This window comes from Chionomys nivalis, chromosome 26 (genome assembly GCF_950005125.1).
Source record: "Chionomys nivalis chromosome 26, mChiNiv1.1, whole genome shotgun sequence".
In the NCBI taxonomy this organism is placed as follows: domain Eukaryota; kingdom Metazoa; phylum Chordata; class Mammalia; order Rodentia; family Cricetidae; genus Chionomys; species Chionomys nivalis.
Window position 1 is genome coordinate 10,957,218 of NC_080111.1, and position 23,863 is coordinate 10,981,080.

A 23,863-nucleotide genomic window follows, 5' to 3' on the forward strand; every position below is an offset into this window, starting at 1 on the left:
CTACTATGTTATTTCAAAACCCCACCAGAGGGAAGAACAGGCTTCTCTGTTTGCTGTGTGTAATTCCATCCATTAGTTGAATCTGTGGAGAATTAGCCTACAGGTTCTTCCACTTTGCAAGCCAGCTACAGAGAGCTAGCATCCAAGCACAGGGACGCTCTCTCCCTATCATCCCCTGAGGAGTATTTAGGCCCCCTCAGTGGCTCTGATTGTGCCTTCCACATCCATCCTAGGCCTGCAGACAGTGTCAGCCTCAAGGGCAGACATTAGGGTGCACAAAAACTGAGGGCCCTGGTGAGACAGAAGCCCTGAAAAGCCAGGGACAGCAGATTTAAAGGCAGACATTAACTGGTGGGCTTGTGAGAGTTGATAAGTGCTACAGATTAATTCTCTGCTCTCATGGAGAGAAGGAGACCGTTGCAAGCCTTATATATTTTTAGATATATAAGTTAGTAGGAAATTAATAAAAGAAAACAGTAGACTTTTAAAAAGTAACTCCTGAAGCTGGGATAGTCTCCAGTCAGCACAGAAGTAAGAGGTCAGCTTTGGCTTTTACATCCGTGAGGATGAGTTTCCGGTCCCTTCCCGAGAGGAGAGGGGGGGAGTCTGGAGCTCACTCACTTTTCTCAGTCTTATATTAGATGGTTTGTTACTCAGCTCCTTCGTGCTGCCTCTCACATAAGTTTGTGCTCTTAAAGTTACCTTAGGACAATTCTGTTAAACACTATTAGGACCTAACTTTTATTGACTAACAAGAACCTTCCATCACTGATTTCCGTCATAGACAGTTCCCCACACAGCTTCATTTGGGGACGGGAACTTTCTGTGTGTGTGTCCTGGCAGGGGAAGCCAGGCTTCCTAGATGTTAATAATCATATGTTCTACTGAGCTGCACCTCCAAGCCCTGTACCCAGCACTGTTTGTTAAAAACACATCTTTCTTGAGAAACAATTCATAACCAGGCCTGGTCACCAAGGCCTATAATCTCAGCCACTTCAGAGGCTGATGCAGGAGAACCATCTGAATGTTAAGGTCCTGCCTGGGCTTCAGAGTGATTTCAAGTTCAACTTGGAAAACTCAGTTTGACCTTGTCTTGAAATAAAAAGTAAAAAGAAGATAGGATGTACAGTTCCGTGGTAGAGCACTTGTCCCCTGTCTAGCATGTATGAAGCGCTGGGTTCTACCCTGAGAACCACACACACACACACACACACACACACACAGACAAAACAACAACAACAAAAAGCCCAGATCTATTGAAGTGTGCAGCAGCACGCATTCTGACATGGTTAGCACACTGACCATCTCCTTACCCTTCTTTAGTCTATCCACCTTGTACCTGCCACATACCACACTCTTTTTTTTTTTTTTTTTTTTTTTGCCTCACAGGTGTCCTCATAAGTCAAAAGCATTTTCTTTCTGTTCTGGTGAGGGGATAACAGATGGATGCAGTCTAAAAAGCTTTGTTGTCCTTGACCGACCTAGCCTTGCATCATGCACCAGTACTGCTCACAGAAGGCTGGGGAGGAAATCAGGGTCTTCCTAAGCATGTCTCCTTCATAAGCTTGGTGCCAGGTAGGAAGGAGGCAGGGCTGAAGGCAAGAGGGGCATCTGAGTGTTTGCAGACAGGGAAGAGAGACACACCTCTTAGACACATTAAACAAAAATCACTGCTTGACTTTGGATTGATGCAAATGAGCTTGGCACCTGTGGAGTCACTACACCTGAGCATAGCCACACCTGAATGTGGCAAATGTGCAGTCAGCACATCTGAGCATGGCACCCATGCAGGCAATGCACCTGAGCATGGTACCTGTGCAGCCACTGCAGCCGAGTATGGTCACACCTGAACATGGCAACACCTGAGCATGGCACCTGGGCAGTCACGTCTCCTGAGCAGAGTACCTGTGCAGTCACCGCACCAGAGCATGGCACGTGTTCAGTCACCACACTTGAGTATGGCCATACCTGCGCATGACACTTGTGCAGTAACAGCACCTGTGCATGACCACAGCTGAACATGGCAACTGTGCAGTCACCGTACTTGAGTATAGCCACACCTGAGCATCGCACCTGTGCAATCACTGTGCCTGGGCATGGCACCTGTGCATCCACCACACCTGAGCATCGCATCTGTGCAGTCACCACACCTGGGCATGGTACCTGTACAGTCATCTCTTCTGAGCATGGCACCTGTGCAGTCACCACACCTGGGCATGACACCTGTACAGTCATCTCTTCTGAACATGGCAACTGTGCAGTCACTGTGCCTGAGGAGTTCATGAGGGGAGGACCCTACACCGTGTCAGGATGTTTCTGTGTCTCCAGATACACAGTCCTGTCCACTCTTCTTCTTCCCCTTCCTGAAAAGTGAGGAGATGGGTGTGCACCCTGCCAAGTGCTCATAACGAGCAGGGAGAAGTGGAGATTTACAAATGAAATGTTTCATGGCTCTCAGCGGCGTGCGCAGGAAAGATCCATTAACCTAAGCTGGCCTGCCACAGTATCGGTTCAATTGTTGCTACTGGCTCTTTTTAAACCTTTAGTTTAATGACTCTGTCACTATCTTACCTTGAGAATTAAGAGGCAAATGCGTAAAAGGTAAACAACATTAATGTCTATTTCTCGCTGGAAAAATGCTGCTTCTCTAAAAGAAGTGTTAGGTTTGCTTTTTTTAAAAGGCTGCATTATTTTAATGCAACCGCTGGGTCACTTTCATTTAGAGAGACTTTTGAAAGCAATGGAAACAAAAATCATCATTTTCTCAGGCTTATTTTAGCAGATAGAAGCAGAACAGGGGAGGATTTGAGCCTTTCCAAGTAGATCTCTGTCTCAATGTGACTTTAGAATTTATCACATTGTTTATTCTGTGCGTGCGTGTGTGTATGTGTGTGTGTGCGCGCGTGCGTGTGCATGTGTGTGTGTGTATAGAGGACAGTCATTTTTCTCCTTCTACCATGTGACTCTCCAGAATTGAACTCAGGTCTTCAGCATTGGCAGTAAATACCTTTACCCATTCTGCTTCATGTCAGTCCGATAGTGAGGTTTAAAATGGAGATCTTCACATGTGCCTGCTTTCTCTGGGGAGGGGGGAGGGAGAGGATTATTAAAGGGAAGGAAAGCCTAGCCTCAGAAGCTCCCAAGCTTTGGCAGAGATGATCCTATGTGCTTTCTCTACTCATATCCCATGGTTCCTGACCCTGGAGATATGACACTTGTGTGCACTTAATGCTCGCCTATCTGGAAGTTCCTGATCCGATGTGTGTATTTTATTACCCATTTCCTCTTTGTGATTATAGTCTGAAAAACCAAATGAAAATTCAAATGCATCAAATTTGTCACTTATAATTAGTATGGTAAAATCAGCAAGACGCGTCTGCATATGTGGCAGCCGGTCATAGGATAACAGGGGCACTGGGGTGTCAGAGCCCAAGCCTGAGCTTTACTAAGCAATGGAATTTAAAAACGGAATCCAGATACTCAGACATCCATATCTACTGCAGCTCTCGCAAGAGTTGGGAACTGGGACAAGAACGCTGGGATGGCCCTGGGGCCCGCTTACACAACGGGACTTTGTGCGGCTGGTAAGAAAACAGAAATTCATTTGAGGCCAGCCTGGTCTACAGAGTGACTTCCAGGACATCTATGGCTGTCTACGGCTACACAGAGAAACCCTATCTCAGAAATCAAAACCAAATAACAAACGAAAAACAGCAACAAAAGAAAAGAGAAATTCTGGAGTTTTCCAGAAACTGGGTAAGATTGTAAAGCAGTGGTTCTCAGCCTTCCTAACGCTGCAACCCTTCAACAGCTCCCCGTGTTGTGGTGACCCCCAGCCATAAAACTGTTTTTGTTTGTTTCTAGTTCATCACTGTAATTTTGCTACTGTTATGAGTTGTGATGGAAGTATCTGTGTTTTCCTGCAGTCTTAGGCAATCCCTGAGAAAGGGCCATTTGATCTCCCCCTCCCCCCCCCAGGGTCATGACCCACCTGCGGAGAACCACGCAGGTTCTGTAATCTATTATGTGAGATAATGTTGTCAGAGAGAGACAAACATCTCCTGTTCTCTCTCCTAGGCTGATCCTAAATGTTGGTTTACCTGCATGGAAAGAACGCTTATGAGAATGGAGCTAGGCTATGAAGCCTTATAAGAGGGAAACAGGTGTGGAGAAAGCAAGTGAAAGGTCACTCGTGACTTGAAAGTTGAAAGGAGGTGATGGTGGAAGGTGGGGGAGGGGTGTGTGTGGCAGGGATGAGGTAAGAAATGGGGAGAAAGAAATAACAAGAACAAACTTCACTTGGAAAACACTATAATGAAACCTAATCCTTTGTAAACTTATAAAGACAAATACACTTTTAAATTGTATCTATTCAACAAGCCAAACCTGCAAACAAACTAAAATATTTTTAATATAAGGATTTAGACGACAAAAGTAATTTTAACAGCAACCAAACTGGCAATTATTTCAGTTCAGCAACTCTGGGTTTTATTTATTCCTTATCTCAACAGTTAACTGCAGAGGGTGTAAACAGGGGTGATAGGGAGTGGGGCTCGGGGTGGTCTCCGTACATTGCGTACACATGCAAAACTGTCTAAGAACTAATTTGTTTAAATTATAATAAATGGCATAACTTAACTTTTTAACTATACAAAATAACATAATTTAAAATTTATTTTGTTTTTATTTCATGTGTATGGGCATTTTGCTTACTTGTATGTCTCTGCACTGCATAAATGAGGTGTGGAGGCCAGAAAAGAATGTCCAATCCCTTCGGACAGTAGCTACAGATGGTTGTGAGCTGCCATGGGGGTGCTGGGAACCGAACCCTGGTCCTTTGGAAGAGCAGCCAGGACGCTTAAAAACTGATCATTCTCTTAAAAAAATTTACATTTATGTAGGTTGCATTCATATAGACAAGTGTCTACCAAATCAGCAATGTACATCGGTATGTGTGTGTGCTCTCATGTGCTTTTCTAGACCAATGCATTAAATCTTTACACACTAGATGCGCATGCCGCCTGTCCCTTGGCATTGTAGACACCTTCCCGACACAGCTGTATACTCCCATTTCAAGCCCGTGTTCCCCAGCTGTGGCCAGAGCAGCAGCGCCTGTGACCCTAGTCTCCAGCAGTAAGCAAGCTCTTACGTGTCACTCTGTCCGTATTATCATTTTAGATTAGTTCAACGTCTTCCAAATCCGGAGCTTAGGAGGCTCTGCTAATTAGCATAGCTGTGCATGCAATCTGAAATGTGAAGGAGATTAGCAATAGTGAGCAGGAATACAGTGGGGAAAAAAGGCAGCCTTTTGGTCATCCCAGTACCCGTGGGAGGAGGGAGGACACTGCGCCGGGTATTGGGTCCCTTTAACTATCAGGACTTGGCTCTGCCATCTGTGGAGGTAGACAATGGGGTGAGCCAGCAGGAGCCAGGGAGACTTCAGACAAGCTGGTGTCAACCATTCACTGCCTCCAAACACAAAGGAAAGGGCACAGGAAGATCAGCAGGGCTATGGCTTATCAGAACAGAAGGACTCGGGTGTCATGATAAAGCCAAAATCTTGTACCTAGCAGAGCTTTGGGAATTAGGGGTGGATCACCCGTGCTGGCTGGGCATGGATCGTCTAGAGAGCTGAGCCCTGAGAAGGGCTATGTGGGTTGTTAGAATTTATGCAGGACCCTAACCCAGTACAGTGGTTGCACTCAGTTCCCTGGCTCCCTGACCAGTGGCGGGGCTATATTTTAAGAAAGGCTTAAAATTCAAGAAAGGAAAGACTCTCAGAAAACCAGGTTGATTCCCAAGAAGCGGTCACATTCCCGGAGCATGGGCCCAGGGAGCCAAGACTTAGGCTTTCTGCGATATAGGCTCCCTTTGGGGTGAGGAAAAATACCAATAATAAGGTATTGCAAAGCACTAATAATTGCTTGTATTTGCTGAGTGCCGTCTATACACTGCAAACTTTGTGGGTTTTTGTGATTTTTATGTGATTATAGTCTCATTGGCCCATTGCTGAACCCCAAATGCTAAGTACAGCATGCAAACTCTAGGTGCTTACTAAAGATTTGTCAAATGAATGACCAAAATGTGAACAGTCTTCTGTGGGTAAAGTCAACTACAGCAACTCAACTAACTCGCCCTGGGCATGCCCTAGTTTACAGATGAGAAATTAAACAATTCTCCTCAGATCTCACACTCAGAGATGAAAAGTCATATGGATTTCGTTTTTAAAAATAACATTAATTAATTAATGGTGTCTATGCGCATGCTTAACTGAGCATGCACACGCATGCACATGTGCCATGGTGCATGTATGAAGGTCAAAGAATACCTTGCAGGACTCTGTTTCCTTCCTCTGACCCCATGCATCCTGGGCACCAGATCTGGGTCATCAGTCTTGCCAGTAGCAAAAGCCCTTACACTGAGCTATCTTGCTGGCCTAGGCTTGTGGATTCTGAGAGCATGTGCCCCTCCTTTCACTCTTTGGGAAGTCAATACTTGACACTTGGCAGCCTTAGAACACAACAAACCCACCTTGTTCTGTTGATCTCTGTCCCTGCCTCAGGGGGGACATAGACGGATGGCTCTCCACCTTCCTGGTGCAGCTATGCTTTAAGGTAGTTCCTCACGTTGCGGTGATCCCCAACCTTGAAACTATCTTCACTGCTAGTTCATAGCAGTAATTTTGTTACTGTTGTGAATTGCACTGTAAATATCTGATAAGCAGGATATGTTTTATGCAATCCCTGTGGGGTTGTGGCCCATAGGTAGAGAACCACCGCTAAGGACGTTCTGAAACTTCACAAAGACGGTCTTTAAGATTTGCAGTTCTTTTTGCCCTCATGAACCATCTGGCATCTACTGATATTAGCCAGGGAAACACCCCTAGCTGTGGACACCAGGCCAGGGGGCCATTTCCTAAACAGAGGGAGCCCTTTCGTTACCTGGATTATCAATGTGTGGTAATGGGGACATGTTGATCTTCATGTATCTTGGAGTAAGTTTGACTCTGAAGAGAGATGCTATATTGAAACAGAGAGAAACCCATTTCTCCAGCAGGTGCTTATAGGACAACACGGTTCACCTGCCACTCTTAAGAACAACTAATAAACTGAACTTGGAGCCTATGAAATTCCCTCCCAGAAATGGGGAATGGCCGTGCTCCTTGGACTGTTCCCCGCCCCCCCCCCCGAGCCAGGGAGTGCTGGCAGTAGTTTTTGCAATAAGGGCACTTGAATTAGCAGCTGAACTGAGACCGTGTAGGCAGCAGAGCGGCTATAAAACAATATGATTGCTTTGGGCTGTAATAGGAGTGGACGGTGTGGACCTCAGGTGATGCACGCTCTCCCCCACTGGTGCTTCTCCTTTTATGTTCTCCTAGGAAGGCTTGGTTAACTTTCTCATTTTTCTAAAGGATCGTTGCCCCTTGAGATTGTCTCCTGCCGAGTTTTCTAGCTGTTTTCATCTTCAGTAAACTTCTCTTATGTTTGGTGAGTGAGGCTTGGGCTTAGAGCAAAAATAATCCAAGCTAACACGGAAGGTAAAGATTATGGTCTACTTCAGGGCTCTTGTGGGTAATGGCCAGATACAGACAGAGAGGAGGGGATTACTTTCACCCACAGTAGTGATGCCCCACTGGAAACGGTATGAACTGGGCAATAACACGAGCCATAACTATTTATATTTTGGACATGTTCAATGCATAGAGATTAGAGAAGAGAAATGTATTACAATTTAACAGCCTATAGCCTTTCAAGAAAAGTATTCTGTCTGAAGCTGGCAGGCACTGTGCACTTCCGTCTTTCTCTGCAACTGTGAGATGAATCTAGGAAGGGCATTTAGGAAGTTAATCTAGAAAAGGGCTAGAGCTGATTCAAGATCTTATGAAACAAGATTTTGTGGGTATAGGGACAAAGAAACAGTTGGCATGCTAATTAAGATGCAAGTTCTTGTGTACCACAGAGAATGTGTAATCCTGTCATCTAGAAAAGGAGCCAACTATGAACTTTGGGACATGTGAGCTGTTTCCAGGTAGGAGGCTCCTTCAGCTTCATCAGGCATAAGACACATCATTGCTCCAAACAGGGTATATTTATTTAGTCGGGATAATTGAACGCATTCCCATAGCTCTTGTCAGTGTATGCATGCCTGCATGTGTTCGTGTGTGTGAGAGAGTGCATGCAAATGCATGTGTGTGTGCACGTGTGTGCACCTGTGCTCATCTGAGTACGTATATGCATGCAGGCATGTATATACTTGCATGACTGGCGGTCAGATCCATCAGGTGTCTTCCTCAAGAATGCTCTACCTTCGTTTTGAGAGTGTTTCTCCCACTGAACTTGGAAATTGCTGATTCGTAGGGATCCATCTGTCTCTGCAATCCCAGGGCTGGGGTTAGAGGGGTGTGCACTGTGCAATTGCCCTTTGTGTGGATGCTGGCATCTGAATTCAGGCTCAACGAAGCCATTGCCTCTTTCCCTCCAGCAGAGCTTTGAACTTCGAGTTTGGAACTGAGGTTAGTAAGCTGTGCAGGAATGACATCATTTCAAACGAGGCAACGTAAGCAAACTTCACAGGGCATTGTCAAGCACAGCAAAGCAATGCATTTTCTGCAGACTTGCATTGTCTTGGAATAGTTTATTTCTGTGATATGATGGGCGGTTGAATTGGACTACTTTATGTTATCATAAGGTTGAACCTAGGACTGCATAATTATAAAGAAAATAGGTTTATTTACATCATAACTGGCAAGGCTATAAGTTCCAATACTGTAGTATCATAACTCCCTTAACTACATCACCTGATGACCGATGGCACCTCAGTGTCATGCAAGAGTGGCCCGGCACACAGCCTGACAGGAAGACAGAGTAAGGGATATGGCCAGTCTTGTAACCTCCTGTTAGTCTTCATCTTGTAGAGGTCGTATCATTTCTCCATCTGCTACCCTGGGAACACACTCCCCTATTATCGTTCTAGGTAGAAAAGCAACCATGCTAACAACACAGGGACCTCTGGAAGACACACTCAAAATATACACAGCTCATAGGAGGAGGTTACAGTCAGAAAGCCACCAGCCCCATTCTGACTCCAGAGAAAACAGTAATTTGACCAAGGTTTGATGCATCAAGATTCATGGCCGCTCTGAAACCAAAGCTCATGGAGATTCTACTGGCATATATAACTTCTTGCCGCAGAAAGACATAGACTTCCCCCAAGCTAACCATGTGATAATTCGAGAGGACATTCTATCTCCTTGTGACCGGCTGGTAAATCTGTGAGCCTGGGATTTGCCACAGGGTTGGAGAATTCTTCACTGCGGTGTTGTGCTGTGTTTTAGAAAATTTGGCAGTGCCGCTAGCCTACACCCAATAGACGCCAGTGACAGCTCCAGATCTGACGGCCGTGTGTGTCTTCAGACATCAAGACAGTGTCCCTCTCTGTGATGAAGGCTATGGAGCTGGCGACACCACAGTAGAAGTGAGCTCACCTCCCAAGGGATGCGTGGTCTATTCGTATCCTCATGTGACCTTTCTGTGTCATTTTCACAGTCTTGTTCCCCCTTTAGTGCCCAGTAGCCCATGTGTGAGAAGGTAAATAGTTCATCACTTCGATCGCCAAGCCTGGGTTGGGGCTGCGGTCCCACACCGGCTACATAAGCTCACGTCCTGGCTCAGCTCTGCCGTGTTCCGCCGAATCATCAGGTAACGCTGCGTCTGCTTCACAGAAATGTCACCGAAGCAGATGAGATGCTGCAGAGGAATGGCACTTTAGAGACCGCCAAAGCCAGTTCAGATGTAAGATGTTATTAAATTGAGAAGTATCCATTAGCCTATAAAAATGACAGGGCGCCAGCACTCTCAAACCTTCCTTATGAATAGGATCTTGAGAAGTGATTACACTTGTACAATATTTAAAAAAAAACCAAAACGGCTCAGAGATTGACTGTTACACTTGACATTAACTTTCTCTGTATGGTCCAGTACAGCGGGGCCACTCAAAACCATTCTATATCCCCCAAAGAATTCGCTCTAAATAGAAATAGAGTGGTGAACAATAGCCAACTATTATTGTCTTTTGGCTAGTTCCAAAGCCTTCATTAGGCTCGCAGGACAGAACTGATGCTGTGTGAATACAATAAAAAGACTCTGGCAGGAGTCTACAAAGAATTAGAAGTGAATGGCATCTTTCTTGGGCACGGGGAAAAAAAGACCCACGTCACTGTCAAGCGGCTGTAAAGCTGGGGCGGTGGCAGCGCAGACTTGCAGCTTGCGTCACGATGTTGCTGGCTACTAAGCAGATGGAGAGCTGTTACCCACTAGAAAGGTAATTGGCTATTTCTCCCAAAGCCCTGGGGTGGGAGCTGGATGCCATCACAAGTCTCGCTGACTTCAGAGTTTGAAAAGTCACACAAGGCCATGACGGTGGTCCTGATTTCCGTCATCATGTCCTGGCTCCGCGGCCTAGGCTACGGCCTCGCTAGAATGGTAAATGCTATCATTCTCATGGAGTTGCTGTTTGCAGCCCATGAAGACATAAAGATGATGCTCAGCCCCAGAGGTTGCCTGGCCAGCTAATCTCTACCCCTCCCTCCCTCCCTCCCTCCCTCCCTCCCTCCCTCCCTCCCTCCCTCCCTCCCTCCCTCCCTCCCTCCCTCCCTCCCTATCATGCTTTCTAAGTGTGTTTTGTTTTGGTTGCGTTGTTTTAGGACTGAAGCAGGAGTGTCCTTTTCAAGGGTTTGAGGAAGAACAGGCAGGGGGCTCTAGAGGCATGTGGGCCTAACTGGGTGCAAGGTATGTGGAGGTCAGAGTGCACATGGCACTGAAAACACCCAGCACCATGCTGAGATTGCTGTCTTAGAATCATGTCACCTGGTGCGTGAGAAGAAGGACAGGACAGGGGCCGTGGTAAATGGAGTGAGAGCAGGTGAACTTGGCTCAGCGATGGCTGGGAAACCCACAGAAAACAAAACCACTCCAGGTGAAATTATTTTGTGAGGTTTGTGTCGTCACTGATGGGGAAATGGCTACGACAGGGCCAATCCGGGCCTGGGGCAGTAGAAGTCGATAACCTGTTGATGGTTCTTTAAACAACGCAGACTTTAACAACTATCCTTCCGGGAGACTAGTGTCCGTGGGTGGTCAGGAGAGGGGAAGCAAATGCTTGACGGTCTAATAGCCATGAGCCTGTTATGGGACAGAATATGAGCTCTGGGGAACTCACTATTGGTCACAAAACAGAGAAGCCCTGCCCCCTGGAGACTTGACCCCAGGGTAGCAATGCTCTTGACTTTAGAATGCCACAAGGGGAAGCATTACTAGGAGTTGGGAGGTGGGACAGCTGTCATCCGGGACAGTTGAGGATGCCTGTAAGCTCTTCTCTCTGATTTATTTTTCTTCTTCTAGTTTTGAAACTTGAGTGACGTTTCAAAGGGTGGCAAGATAAAACGAGGAGAAAGATCTCTTCTCTGCAAGCCCGAGGTCATCTTCTGTGGTTTTTACCCTCTACTCATTAAGTCAGTGACACCCACTGCTGCGAGGACCAGCAGAAACATGGGAACATGGATACTGACTAAAAGCTCAGATGACTTTGAAATTTATCACTGACACTGGGAGCTGCAAGGCCTCTGCCTCTTGAGACTTTGTGAGCTTCAGAGGCAGGGACAACTCATGGCTCAATTAGAACATTAACTGTTAGGGTCAAGGACACATGAAGGTATCCCGGAGGGTTTCTAACCGAAGGAAAAAGAGGCCATGCAGTTGACAGGATGAGATGTTTCAAGGGGAAGAAGACCAGAGCACATATGTCTACAAGGGTCTGCATGGGGGCCTGATCCACCAGACAGGGAGAGCATAGCAGGTGCCCCAAACTGAGCAGTTATAAAGATGTATGAGAAGGCTACCTGAAGCCAGGGAGATGGTTTAGTTGGTAAACAGTGTGCCTAACAAGTGTGATGATGTGGATTCAATCCCCTAGGACCCATATTTTTTTTTAAAGCTGAACATAGCAATACACTCTTGTTTTTTTTTTAATTTTAAATATGAAATGTCTTTACTAAGTGAATGTAAAATTATTGCATTTGCATCTATATCCTAATGCTGATTTTTTATTAATTAATTAATTAATTTAATTATTAAAGATTTTTGCCTCTTCCCCGCCACCACCTCCCACCCCCCCCAATCAAGTCTTTCTCCCTCCTCAGCCCAAAGAGCAAGCAGGTTTCCCTGCCCTGTGGGAGGTCCAAGGACCACCCACCTCCATCCAGGTCTATTAAGGTGAGCATCCAAACTACCTAGGCTCCCACAAAGCCTTTACGTGCAATAGGATCAAGAACCCATTGCCATTGTTCTTCAGTTCTCAGTAGTCCTCATTGTCCGTTATGTTCAGCGAGACCGGTTCTGTCCCATGCTTTTTCAGACCCCGGCCAGCTGGCCTTGGTGAGTTCCCGATAGAACATCCCCATTGCCTCAGAGTGTGGGTGCACCCCTCGCGGTCCTGAGTTCCTTGCTCGTGCTCTCTCTCCTTCTGCTCCTCCTTTGGATCGTGAGACTTCAGTCCAGTGCTCCAATGTTGGTCTCTGTCTCTGTCTTCTTTCATCGCCTGATGAAGGTTAATATTCAGGAGGATGCTTATATGTTTTTCTTTGGGTTCACCTTCTTATTTAGCTTCTCTAGAATCACGAATTATAGTCTCAATGTCCTTTATTTATGGCTAGAAATCAAATATGAGTGAGTACATCCCATGTTCCTCTTTTTGGGTCTGGCTTAACTCACTCAGGATAGTGTTTTCAATTTCCGTCCATTTGTATGCAAAATTCAAGAAGTTATTGTTTTTTACTGCTGAGTAGTACTCTAATATGTATATATTCCATACTTTCTTCATCCATTCTTCCATTGAAGGGCATCTAGGTTGTTTCCAGGTTCTGGCTATTACAAACAATGCTGCTATGAACATAGTTGAGCATATACTTTTGTTGTATGTTTGGGCATCTCTTGGGTATATTCCCAATAGTGATATTGCTGGGTCGAGAGGTAGGTTGAACCCGACTTTCCTGAGAAACCGCCACACTGCTTTCCAAAGTGGTTGCACAAGTTTGCATTCCCACCAGCAATGGATGAGTGTGCCCCTTTCTCCACAACCTCTCCAGCAGAGGCTATCATTGGTGTTTTTGATTTTAGCTATTCTGACAGGAGCAATACACTCTTGTAATCTCAATGATGGGCAAGCAGAAATAGGTGGATCCCTGGGCCTCTCTGACAGGCAACCCACCCTGCTTGATAGATTCCAGTCTATAAGAGGCCTTGTCTCAAAAATAGAGAAGCTCTCCGAAGCAATAAACCAAAGGAGAGGGCTGGGTTATGTCTGAGGAATGACAGTCAAGATTGTTCCTCCATAAACCTTGCATGTAGCCACCCTGCCCCATACACACATACACAAGAATTGAAGAAAGAGAACAGCCGGTTGTAAAGTCAAGGACAGGCTAGCCAGACAGTCAGTTAGCAACATACAAACAGCGTTGTGATGTTTTCAGTAGCAAGATGAGCCTCTGCCCCACTCAATTCCAAGTCTCCCTCAACCCCAAAAGGAAAGCAGAGTATAACAAGTGTATTATTTGCACGAAATATTTTTTCCTATACAAGTCATTCTCCTGCCTGGGTCCCAAGGATAAGAGAACATTCAGCAAAGCCACAGTTGATGAGTAAGGAAAACATGAATATCCTCTAATGTCATGTTCGGCTTTCTGCAAGTTTCTTGACCTGCAATTTAAAATTTAAACTCCAGAAATAACCCACCCACAACTCGCACCTGCACGTTGTTCTGTGTAGCATGGTAGAATCTCAAGCCATCTTGATCTGTCCTGCCACAGAGGGGACTCATGCCTTTCACTCCAGCATCCTCACTATTTACACTCCCCTCCCACTGATTGCTTGGTAGCACGATGCTGGTTTTCAGGTCAGCTACCATTGCGTTATTGCTTGTATGTGCAAGAAATCATAATTTTACTTAATAGTGGCCCCAGAAAACAGAGATCGTCTGCTAATTTGGACATGCTGAATAGAAGCCTACAAATTGCTGCCTTTTAGTGAAAGCTGAAAGTTGGTTTCTTAATAATGAAAATATATGCTGAGGTTGTTACAATTCACAATACACAATATATAATTTACAATACAATATGTTGAGAGAGAGATAAGGCCAAATTCATATAATTTCCGATATAATATATTGCTATATTAATTGCTTTTCATTAGTATTTTCAATCTCTTACTGTACAGTTTTTAAATTAAACTTTATGATAAGAATGTTTGTATAGAAAAAATACAATGTAGAACTCACTACTGTCTCCAGCATTCATTTGGGTCCCGGACACATCTCTCACAGGTCTGTCAATGATGCTGCAAACCTTTATTGTTGTAAACCGTTGAGATTTGAAGTAGTATCTGAAAGATGCCTGAGAGTGGCCTCAGAAAAGCCGTGATAGGATGCCATTCCAAAAGCTTTCCAGCCCTAGAAAGCACAGCCAGGGACCAACGGGAGAGGGCCTTGAGGAGGTGATTACAGAGAGTGATAAAAAAACACAGAATGAACAGGGTTCCCGTGGGGGGGATGTGTGTGTCACCAGTAACCACATAGCTGACTGAGTCCTGTTTCAAGGACACTTCAAGAAGCCGGTTTCTAGCAATCACTGATGCTTCTGGAGTACTGTAGCCAGACTTAACGGAATAACGACAATCATAATTTACCGAGGGTCTGTAAAACACTGTGTACTTTGGCTGTGGCGAGGAGGATGCCACTGCCCTGCCATTCACTATGAAAGACGCTGTAGCATGCTTCATTTTTCTCGAACTCTCTCTCCATTTCACGGATGGCAGATAATGTCAACTTGAGCAATTTGCAGTTTTTTCCTGCCATCATTTCAGGCCTAAAATCTCCTCCCAGCCTGCCTTTCCCTTAAGCACAGCTTGTGTACGTTGGTGTCAATCCATCCTGGAACCCTCCCGGCAAATCCCATTGGGGTCTCATCACAGCCTGTCCATAGATCCACCACCTTCTGGGATGATCTTCTCTGCAGAGCAGGAATAGGCATTATAACTTTCAAATGATACCCATTTTCAAGGGCTGAAGTGACTCAGGGAACTGTCCCAGGTTCTCTGTGACAGGCCAGAGCTGCCCCTGAGTTTTACATCCTCTAAATGCAGAAGGTATGGGGGGGGGCAGTAAGCTTTTGGTTGCCTTCTTCATTCCATATTGGGACCCTAAGACTCTTCTCTCAAGAATACCAACACTGTAGGTTCTCCACAGCCACCAGCCCCGGAGTCCGCTCAGACTCCACCGGGGCGTCCCTGACAGTTCTCAGCTTTCTTTCCCAGCAGCCCCTTTTTCTGTTCATAGGTGTTTCATCTGCAAGGTAGAAAAGGCAAGGGAGGATTCTCCTAGAAACTTTCTGCCTTCATTTTATATTTATTCATTTTTAAGTTAAATGCCAGGAATTGGATTGCGTTGTGCTATAGTTCATCCCCCACCACCTGCCACCAAGGACAGCAGAGGCTCCCTGGTCAGAGGTCTGGATAAGTGAACAGAGTATCTGCAATGCTTTGAATGGAGCTCTGTCAAGCAGGGTCTAGACTGGAGGTTCTCCAGCTCGATCAGGTCTAGGCAGAAGTTCACTGGCTGGAGGTTCATTGGCTCTATCAGGGTCTAGGCTGGAGGTTCTCTGGCTCTATCAGGGTCTAGGCTGGAGGTTCTCTGGCTCTATCAGGGTCTAGGCTGGAGGTTCTCCGGCTCTATCAGGGTCTAGGCTGGAGGTTCTCCAACTCTATCAGGGTCTAGGCTGGAGGTTCTCTGGCTCTATCAGGGTCTAGGCTGGAGGTTCTCCGGCTCTATCAGGGTCTAGGCTGGAGGTTCTCCAACTCTATCAGGGTCTAGGCTGGAGGTTCACTGGCTCTATCAGGGTCTAGGCTGGAGGTTCACTGGCTCTATCAGGGTCCAGGCTGGAGGTTCACTGGCTCTATCAGGGTCTAGGCTGTATGTTCACTGGCTCTATCAATCGAGGTTCACTGGCTCTGTCAGGTCTAGGCTGGAGGTGCACCGGCTCTATCAGGGTCTAGGCTGTATGTTCACTGGCTCTATCAGGGTTTAGGCTGGAGGTTCACTGGCTCTGTCAGGTTCTAGGCTGTATGTTCACTGGCTCTATCAATCGAGGTTCACTGGCTCTGTCAGGTCTAGGCTGGAGGTTCACCGGCTCTATCAGGGTCCAGGCTGGAGGTTCACTGGCTCTGTCAGGGTCTAGGCTGTATGTTCACTGGCTCTATCAATCGAGGTTCACTGGCTCTATCAGGGTCTAGGCTGTATGTTCACCGGTTCTATTAGGGTCTAGGCTGGATGTTCACCATCTCTATCAGGCAGAAGCAGTTAGTGAGCTCTAAAATCTTCTGGGATTCCATAATGAATCATGTTTTGAAGACAGGGCCATTGCTTTACCTAATCCTGACACAAAACCAAGGTTGCCAGTCACTGCTGGAGAGCAGGCTTTCTCCCTGGCTGCCTCCAACCACTCATTGCAGGAGGAAGGGCTGCCGTTCTGCACACGAAGAGTGGAAAGCAGCATTTCTAACCTCTTGGTGGTGTGGCATCTCCCCAGCGGTGAAGTCTAACATATCTGTAGATGCTGTCGAGTGGCCAGCTGGAGGTGGAGATGGGAAGCAAACTCCCTTCTCTGAAAAATAAAAGGCCGATGTTGACTAACAGAGCAAGTGGGTTTACACGGCTTCTGGGTGGTAGATTCACCCTGAATCTGACCTAGTGGACCAGGGCCATCTTCAGCTCTTCCGTGCCTCTTAAGCATGCAATATAGAGGAGAGAGAAGGGACAGGGACAAATAGGTGTCCTTAATTCTAGCTCGTGGAGCTGACCTCCCTCTTGTATGGCGTCTCCCTGTCTGTCCTGGCAGCTCTGAAGACTGCCTCGTTATCTGGGTTATCTGGTCAGAACCACACACCCTGGGCTCCAGTTCCAGCTCCAGATCATCACAGCGCACGCACAGGTGCATCAGGGTAATTACATTAAATCCTGAGAAACTCCCATATGTCACACAGGCTCTCAGGCCTGGCCACACGGATAATCAGGCCTGGATAGCTCCTTGCTGTGGAGGTTGGCCTGCTGTTTTCAGCAAAGCTGGCTGGAACTCTCCAGGAGTCAAGAGCACCACAAGGTCTTTCCAACAGGTTATAAAACCCCCAAATACCTTCAGGTCTCGTTAAATACCCAGTGGGGGATGAAATCACCTCTTACTGAGATAGCTCACATAGTAAATTCCCATTTTCAAGATGGCTGCTCAGATGTTTGAGAAATATAAACACAGAGCTCCACCTCTGCAATTTTGTCTTTCCCTTTACACACACACACACACGCACACACACACACACACACACACACAATATTTGTGGTTATAGTCACCCCAGTATCTTTTGTTATTCTCACCCATTTCCTCTAAACCCACTCTTTCCAGAAAGTTCCCCAGACGCTACACCATTAGTGGGAATGATGCTCCTGCCTCCAGCAACACTTAACCATTTAGCTGTCCATAGAGCCTTGGGAGGGGTGTGGCCTTGAGAGCACCCCCTCTTTCCATGATGGAACCTTGAAGTGCAGGTGTCCAAAGCCGCCGTGTATACGTGATTGACACATCATGCCATATCTGGCTCTCTTCCCCATCCCCGAGCTCTAGCGATCTCTCCATCTCCTCTTCTGAAATGTTCCCTGCCGTTTGGGTACTGTCACAGATGACCAATTTAGTCTGAGTGCTCAACAGTCATTGAGCCTCAGCACTTTGATGAGATATGCGTCCCTGCATTAAATGCAATCCTCGGCCAAAGCAACCGCTTTGCCCCGGACTGAGAGCAGTGCTAGTCTATTGGAATAAATCCAAATATTTGGAAGGAATTTGACACATCCATTTAAGAAAACAATGGATTATGTTCCCACTGTGTCCTTGCCTTCCCGTCCATATGTTTTGACAAGATTTAGAGTACCAGCTATTTCTGTCTCCCATGCAATGGGCCTCCAATCCAACCACAAGGCAGTAGTCTAGGGCCATAGAAGTAGCTTGGCATGTAAAGGCACTTACTGTGTAATCCTGATACTGTTAGCTTGATTCTAGGAACTCCAATAAAGGTGGAAGAAAAAAACCACATGTTCATTTCATTAGATGCTAAAAAGGCCTTCAACAAAATCCAACACCCCTTTATGATAAAAGTCTTATAGAGGTCAAGGATACAAGGAACATATCTAAACATAATAAAAGCCAACATCCAACTAAATGGAGAGAAACTCGGTGCGATTCCACTATAATCAGAAACAAGACGAGACTGTCCATTCTCTCCATATCTATTCAATATAATACTCAAAGTCCTAGGTAGAGCAGTAAGTCAATAAAAGGAGATAAAGGGATACGCAAAGTTGCCCTCTGACCTCCACACACGTGCTTTTGCATTCACACACTCCACACATATCACATAGACAATAACAAATAAAAACAGGTTTTGATTGGCTGGAGAGCCGGCTCATTGGTTAAGCGCTCTTGCTGGTTTTGCAGAAGACACAGGTTGGGTCCTACAATTACACGTGTCTCAAAAATACTTGTATTCCCAGTTCCAGGGCATCCAGTGCCTTCCTCTGGTCTCGTCTGACACAAGACATGCATGTGTTTCACATATATTCGTGCAGGCAGAATACTCATACACATGTAATAAAAATAAATACATCTTAAATACATTTCGCAAGCAAACAAGCAAAGGGTTGATCTCTCCCAAGACAATGGCATCAGTGTTTTACAGTGGGTACGTCCTGCCTGGCAGGGAGCAGCTGTAGCATGTGTTGTTTAGAGCTGAGTAGCCCGTTGATGAGTTCGTCCCTAAACACACTGCATAGTGTATTCTGTCACTATGAACACTAGCCAGCTAGGATAGCCCCCAACTCGCTCCCATGCTGATTTCTCTATACCCTATGTATAAAGTGGTGGGCTGTATGTGGCTTTTCCCATGCATCTTTAGCTTTTGTTAACCTCCCTGCACTAACTTAAACTTTCAACATAGTATCCTCCTCTACGTCCACATGCCCTATGTTTACTATATCTCCCTCCCTTAGCCCCTTTCCTAGCTCTTTTTTTTAATGCCAATTTACTGGTGTCTACAGACACACCAATTTAAATACAGAAATCTAAAAATCCAAACTTAGGATCCACATATGAGAGAGAGCATATGGCATTTGTCTTTCTGAGCTGGGTCACCTCCTTCAGTGCTGACTGTGTGTGTGTGTGGGGGGGGGTGTTAAATGCCCCTATCCCCATTCTTCTGGCAGTTTCTTCAGCAGCATGGGTCCTGAAGGGAGGTCCATGCGGTACCTCTCTCAGCACAGGCAAGCCCTAAGTGCTACTCTACCTCTGTGCCAAAGCCCGCTGGCCCTGTGGCACCTCTCCCACCTGACCACAGGGTGCCTCAGGCCCCAAACCTTTAAATACCTTTTTCTGCCCCCAACAGAGCCCAGAAAGTTCCATAACACATAAAGGCTGGGGTGACAGTGCCTGGTCCTTCTACTCTGGTGCCATCTTATACTAACCTCCTTTGGCTATCATAAGAGGGTCCCTGGGTCCCTGGTCCCTTCCAGAAGTGAATGTGCAGGTCATTTGTCCTAGAACCCTTATTCTGTTCTGGCTACTCTCAAAGCTGAGGGGAGATAAGAGTCCCCCATAGTTGTGGTCACTCATCAGGATGGTTCTAATTTTAGTTTTCAATAGGGACTCCTTTCTCCATGGCAACATGGGCCCTGGTGATATGGAAGAATGCAGGCCTGAAATGTACTTCAGGATAGATGTGAGTACCCCATTCTTGACACATGAAAGATCCCAGCCTGTGTCTACCTTGTTAGGACTCTCCCTGATGCCAAGGCACAAATACCATCTGCAGCATCCCAGGAGACATCCACAGCCTCCCCTGCAGAGATGATGCCGATAGCCAGGTATTTACCCATGGCAGAGACACCCTGACCAGGTAGTGAGGCCTCGACTGGTGTTCTTGGTACCCAGTGTCTGTGGACATTCAATGCTTATATGCCCACGGTTCCTGATATCCATCCTTATGACACATTGACACATTCATCTACTCTTTTTTTTGGGGGGTGGGGGTTCAAGACAAGGTTTCTCTGTGACTTTGGAGCCTTCCTGGAACTAGCTCTTGTAGACCAGGCTGGCCTCGAACTCACAGAGATCCGCCTGCCTCTGCCTCCCAAGTGCTGGCATTAAAGGAATGTGCCACCACCGCCCAGCCCATTCATCTACTCTTTAGGTTAAGCATAGTTAGTGTTTGGCATTTGCAGTTGAGGACAGTTAGGATTATGAGTACTGGTGACAAGATCTCCTTTGGAGGACCCCATCTGTCACCCCTCTAACCTCTTCGACTGCCCTACCCATGGGCGCCTCATCCCTCCTCAGGTCAGTGCATCTCCAGACAGTCTGGAAGGGCAGTGGGAGCAGGGTGTGGTTCTCCAAGAACATAGGAAGCTTCCCTTCCCAAGTTTCTCTGCAAAAAACATCTCCTGTTGTTTCTTGAATGAGGATTTGTTCTGTTTTGTCTTTTCATCAAAGGGTAAAAATTCAACATATTTTTTTCCTCTGATTCAAAGTTCATGGGGTTTAAGAGGCCTCCAGAGCAGAAGATCATATAAAGGAAAGGTAACAAGGAAAAGTGGATGGGTGTGAGGAACTCACAAGTGAACACTTTCCCAAAATGCACTGCCAAATCCAGTCAATGCTCATAAACCTTCACTAGGAAAATGATTCTACCCCACTAAAGATGGAGTACGGGGCCCCCAGAGAAGCTAATACTGGCACATGCCGTGGAAGAGGAAGACAATGCATCATCTACAGTGTGCCAAGTTTCAATCTGTTGGATTCTAGAGATTGTCTCATTTCCCATCTTAGTTCATCCTAAAGGGTCTCTCAACTTGGGGCCTTCTCCCTACAGAATTAGGACCAGACAGTATAGTGACATGTTCTGTGCTTCTTTGCACTGCCAAGTGAGTCGTGAGCTTGTAGGTCACACACCAATAGAGTCACTCAGCTCCCAGGAAGAAGCTTTTTGTCCATGGAGGGTAGAGTGGTGAGGCCAATTCTTCCAGGATCCAGTGGTGTTATACCACACCTAGCACCTAGAGACAATCTTGTAGGCAAACCTTTCTAAGCCAATAAGACATTTAGAAACACTGTATGAGGTCAGAGAGCAGGACCACTTTGTAGGACGAAAGACAAAGACGTTCTGACCCTTTCCGTCAGTAGCTGGTGGCCCGTAGAAAGGTCTAACTAAATCTCGCAACCACGCTCAGTTTAACCTACTCATCTGGCACGGCTTTCTCCCGCAAAAGCATAAAGACTATCTCAGGTGTGTGTTCAAGTCACTGACACCGAGAGAAACTGTCCTTGGGAGAGCTCTGGGGTACCCGGAGGTTACGCCCATCTGGAGCAAAAAGCACCATCTTCACAGATGCCTGTGGCTTGCGTAATTACATTTTCACAAACCGTGGGAAGCCCTTCCGTGCTTCTGTGGCACCATGCGTGTGGCCTAATGAGCTTTCTGAGCCTTGCATTATGAAATTGTCACACGTTATTTGTCAGAGAGCAGCTGCCTTATGCCTGTCGCTGCCTTAAGACTTGGGGGTAGGTACCTGCACTGTAATAGTGATTCTCCATAATTGCAAAAATCTGTACAACTTCAATGATGTGCAGCGAGTAATTTCAGGGCACTCACTTCACATGCACCTGATTTCCTAGGTCTTTGACACTGCCGTTGAGTCTGGAAAAGGGCCAGGTAGCCTTTTTCTCATCTGAAACAGGAGGACATGGTGCCTTCCTAGTGAAAGGAGATTTGGAAGGGAGTCAATATTGCTTTCCATTCCTTGTATCTTTATTTCTTTATGATTACGCCTTGTAAACATATCATAGTTTGGTTCTTGCACTGAATCTCCACGAGATATTTAACATGAGTACTCACGCATGGTTACTAAAGGACTGGCTGTCTCATTGTTCCTCTGTGTGATTGTTCTCTTTTTGCTGGGGGATGATGTCCCCCCCCCCCGCCCCTTTAGTTCTCTCCTGGCTTTGTTTTGCCATCCTGCTGTTGCTAATTATGAATTTTCTGCTCTAACGGGATCACAGCACAGCATCCTCCATCCCAGCTCTCACCTTATCAAACTCCCGTTGCTGAGTGAGTCTCTAGCCACTGGAGAGGATGTGGGCTCCGTCTTGCCAAGTATGGGGAACTCTCATCGCTTGTTGAGCCTGGAAAACCTGTTCGTGGCCTTTGTCCTAACCAAATCCTTGCTATGCGGAAAGCCCTCTGATCATTGGGGAATGAGCATCGCTCTAACTTCACATACTACTTCCATAGAAATCAGTGGGGCATTCAAGGCTTCCCAATCATTGGCAAGAGAGAGCCCAGCCTGAGAACTGCAAGACATTAGTATACCTGTTCATCATATATAATTCAGAAAACATAGAAAAACCAACTCGTGCATGGGCCAACTGTAGTGACATGACTCAACCATAACGTCTCGTTGTAATCTCTGCGTGAATGTCTGTGTGCATTCTGTGAAAAGGAATTATAAAATAACACTGTTTCATTAATTGCCTTTTGAAATTTATATTATTGTTTCTTGCGGCATAAAACATGGTGCCAGGTGACTGCTGGGTAGTATGAAGTGGACTGTATCATTATATAATTAACAGATCTTATACTGTCTCTTTAAAGTGATTTTTTTTTAAACGCCACCTTATGGGCAACATAAAAATAGTCTCAAAGAGATTTGACATGTCTATTTCCTAAAGATAAGTTTCCAGAATTGAAGTTGCTATATCAAAAAAGGGGAAGTTTTCTTCTTATTTATTTATTTATTTATTTATTTATTTATTTATTTATTAAAGATTTCTGCCTCCTCCCTGCCACTGCCTCCCTTTTCCCTCCCCCTCCCCAGATCAAGTCCCCCTCCCTCGTCAGCCCAAAGAGCAATCAGGGTTCCCTGCCCTGTGCGAAGACCAAGGACCACCCACCTCCATCCAGGTCTAGTAAGGTGAGCATCCAAACTGCCTAGGCTCCCACAAAGCCAGTACGTGCAGTAGGATCAGAAACCCATTGCCATTGTTCTTGAGTTCTCAGCAGTCCTTATTGTCCGCTATGTTCTGTTGAGTCCAGTTTTATCCAAAAAAGGGGAAGTTTTAAAGAGAAGTCTCTCTTGATTTGTTTCGGGCTATTCTACTTCCCTTGATATCTTTTTCTTTCTGTTGCTAGGATTAAATACCACGGGCTGGTGGTCTGATGAAAAATAATATCTTGTTCAGATCTTTCTGAATACAGCATGATCCAAAGGCTAAGAGTCTGAGACTGGCGAGGGACCTCTTGCTGTTGGGGACTCTGTAGAGTGTTGAAGCCGTGCTAGAGGTTGCAGGCAACCGCAGACCAGCCTAGTTTTGATCACAGGCCCACGCTAAAGATAACCTATTGATCAACTATGTTGTTAGTTCATCATAACGGCAAATCATTAACACATTACCCTATCCATGAGAAAGTTCCCACTGCACGATGGGATTCAATCAAGATGAGTTTTATTGATGGTCTATCCAGATCATCTGGGTACTCTTTATGTTTCCTTGTTGGTGATTTGTTTGTTTGTTTAGTGTGTGTGTGTATGTGCATGTCAGTACAGGCATGTCACTGCTCATGTGTCAGAGGTTGGTCATCTTTTCTCACCTTGTGGAAACCACGGATCAGGCTCAGGACCAGGCCCACAAGCAAGTTTCTCGACCCTCTGAACAATCATGCCACCC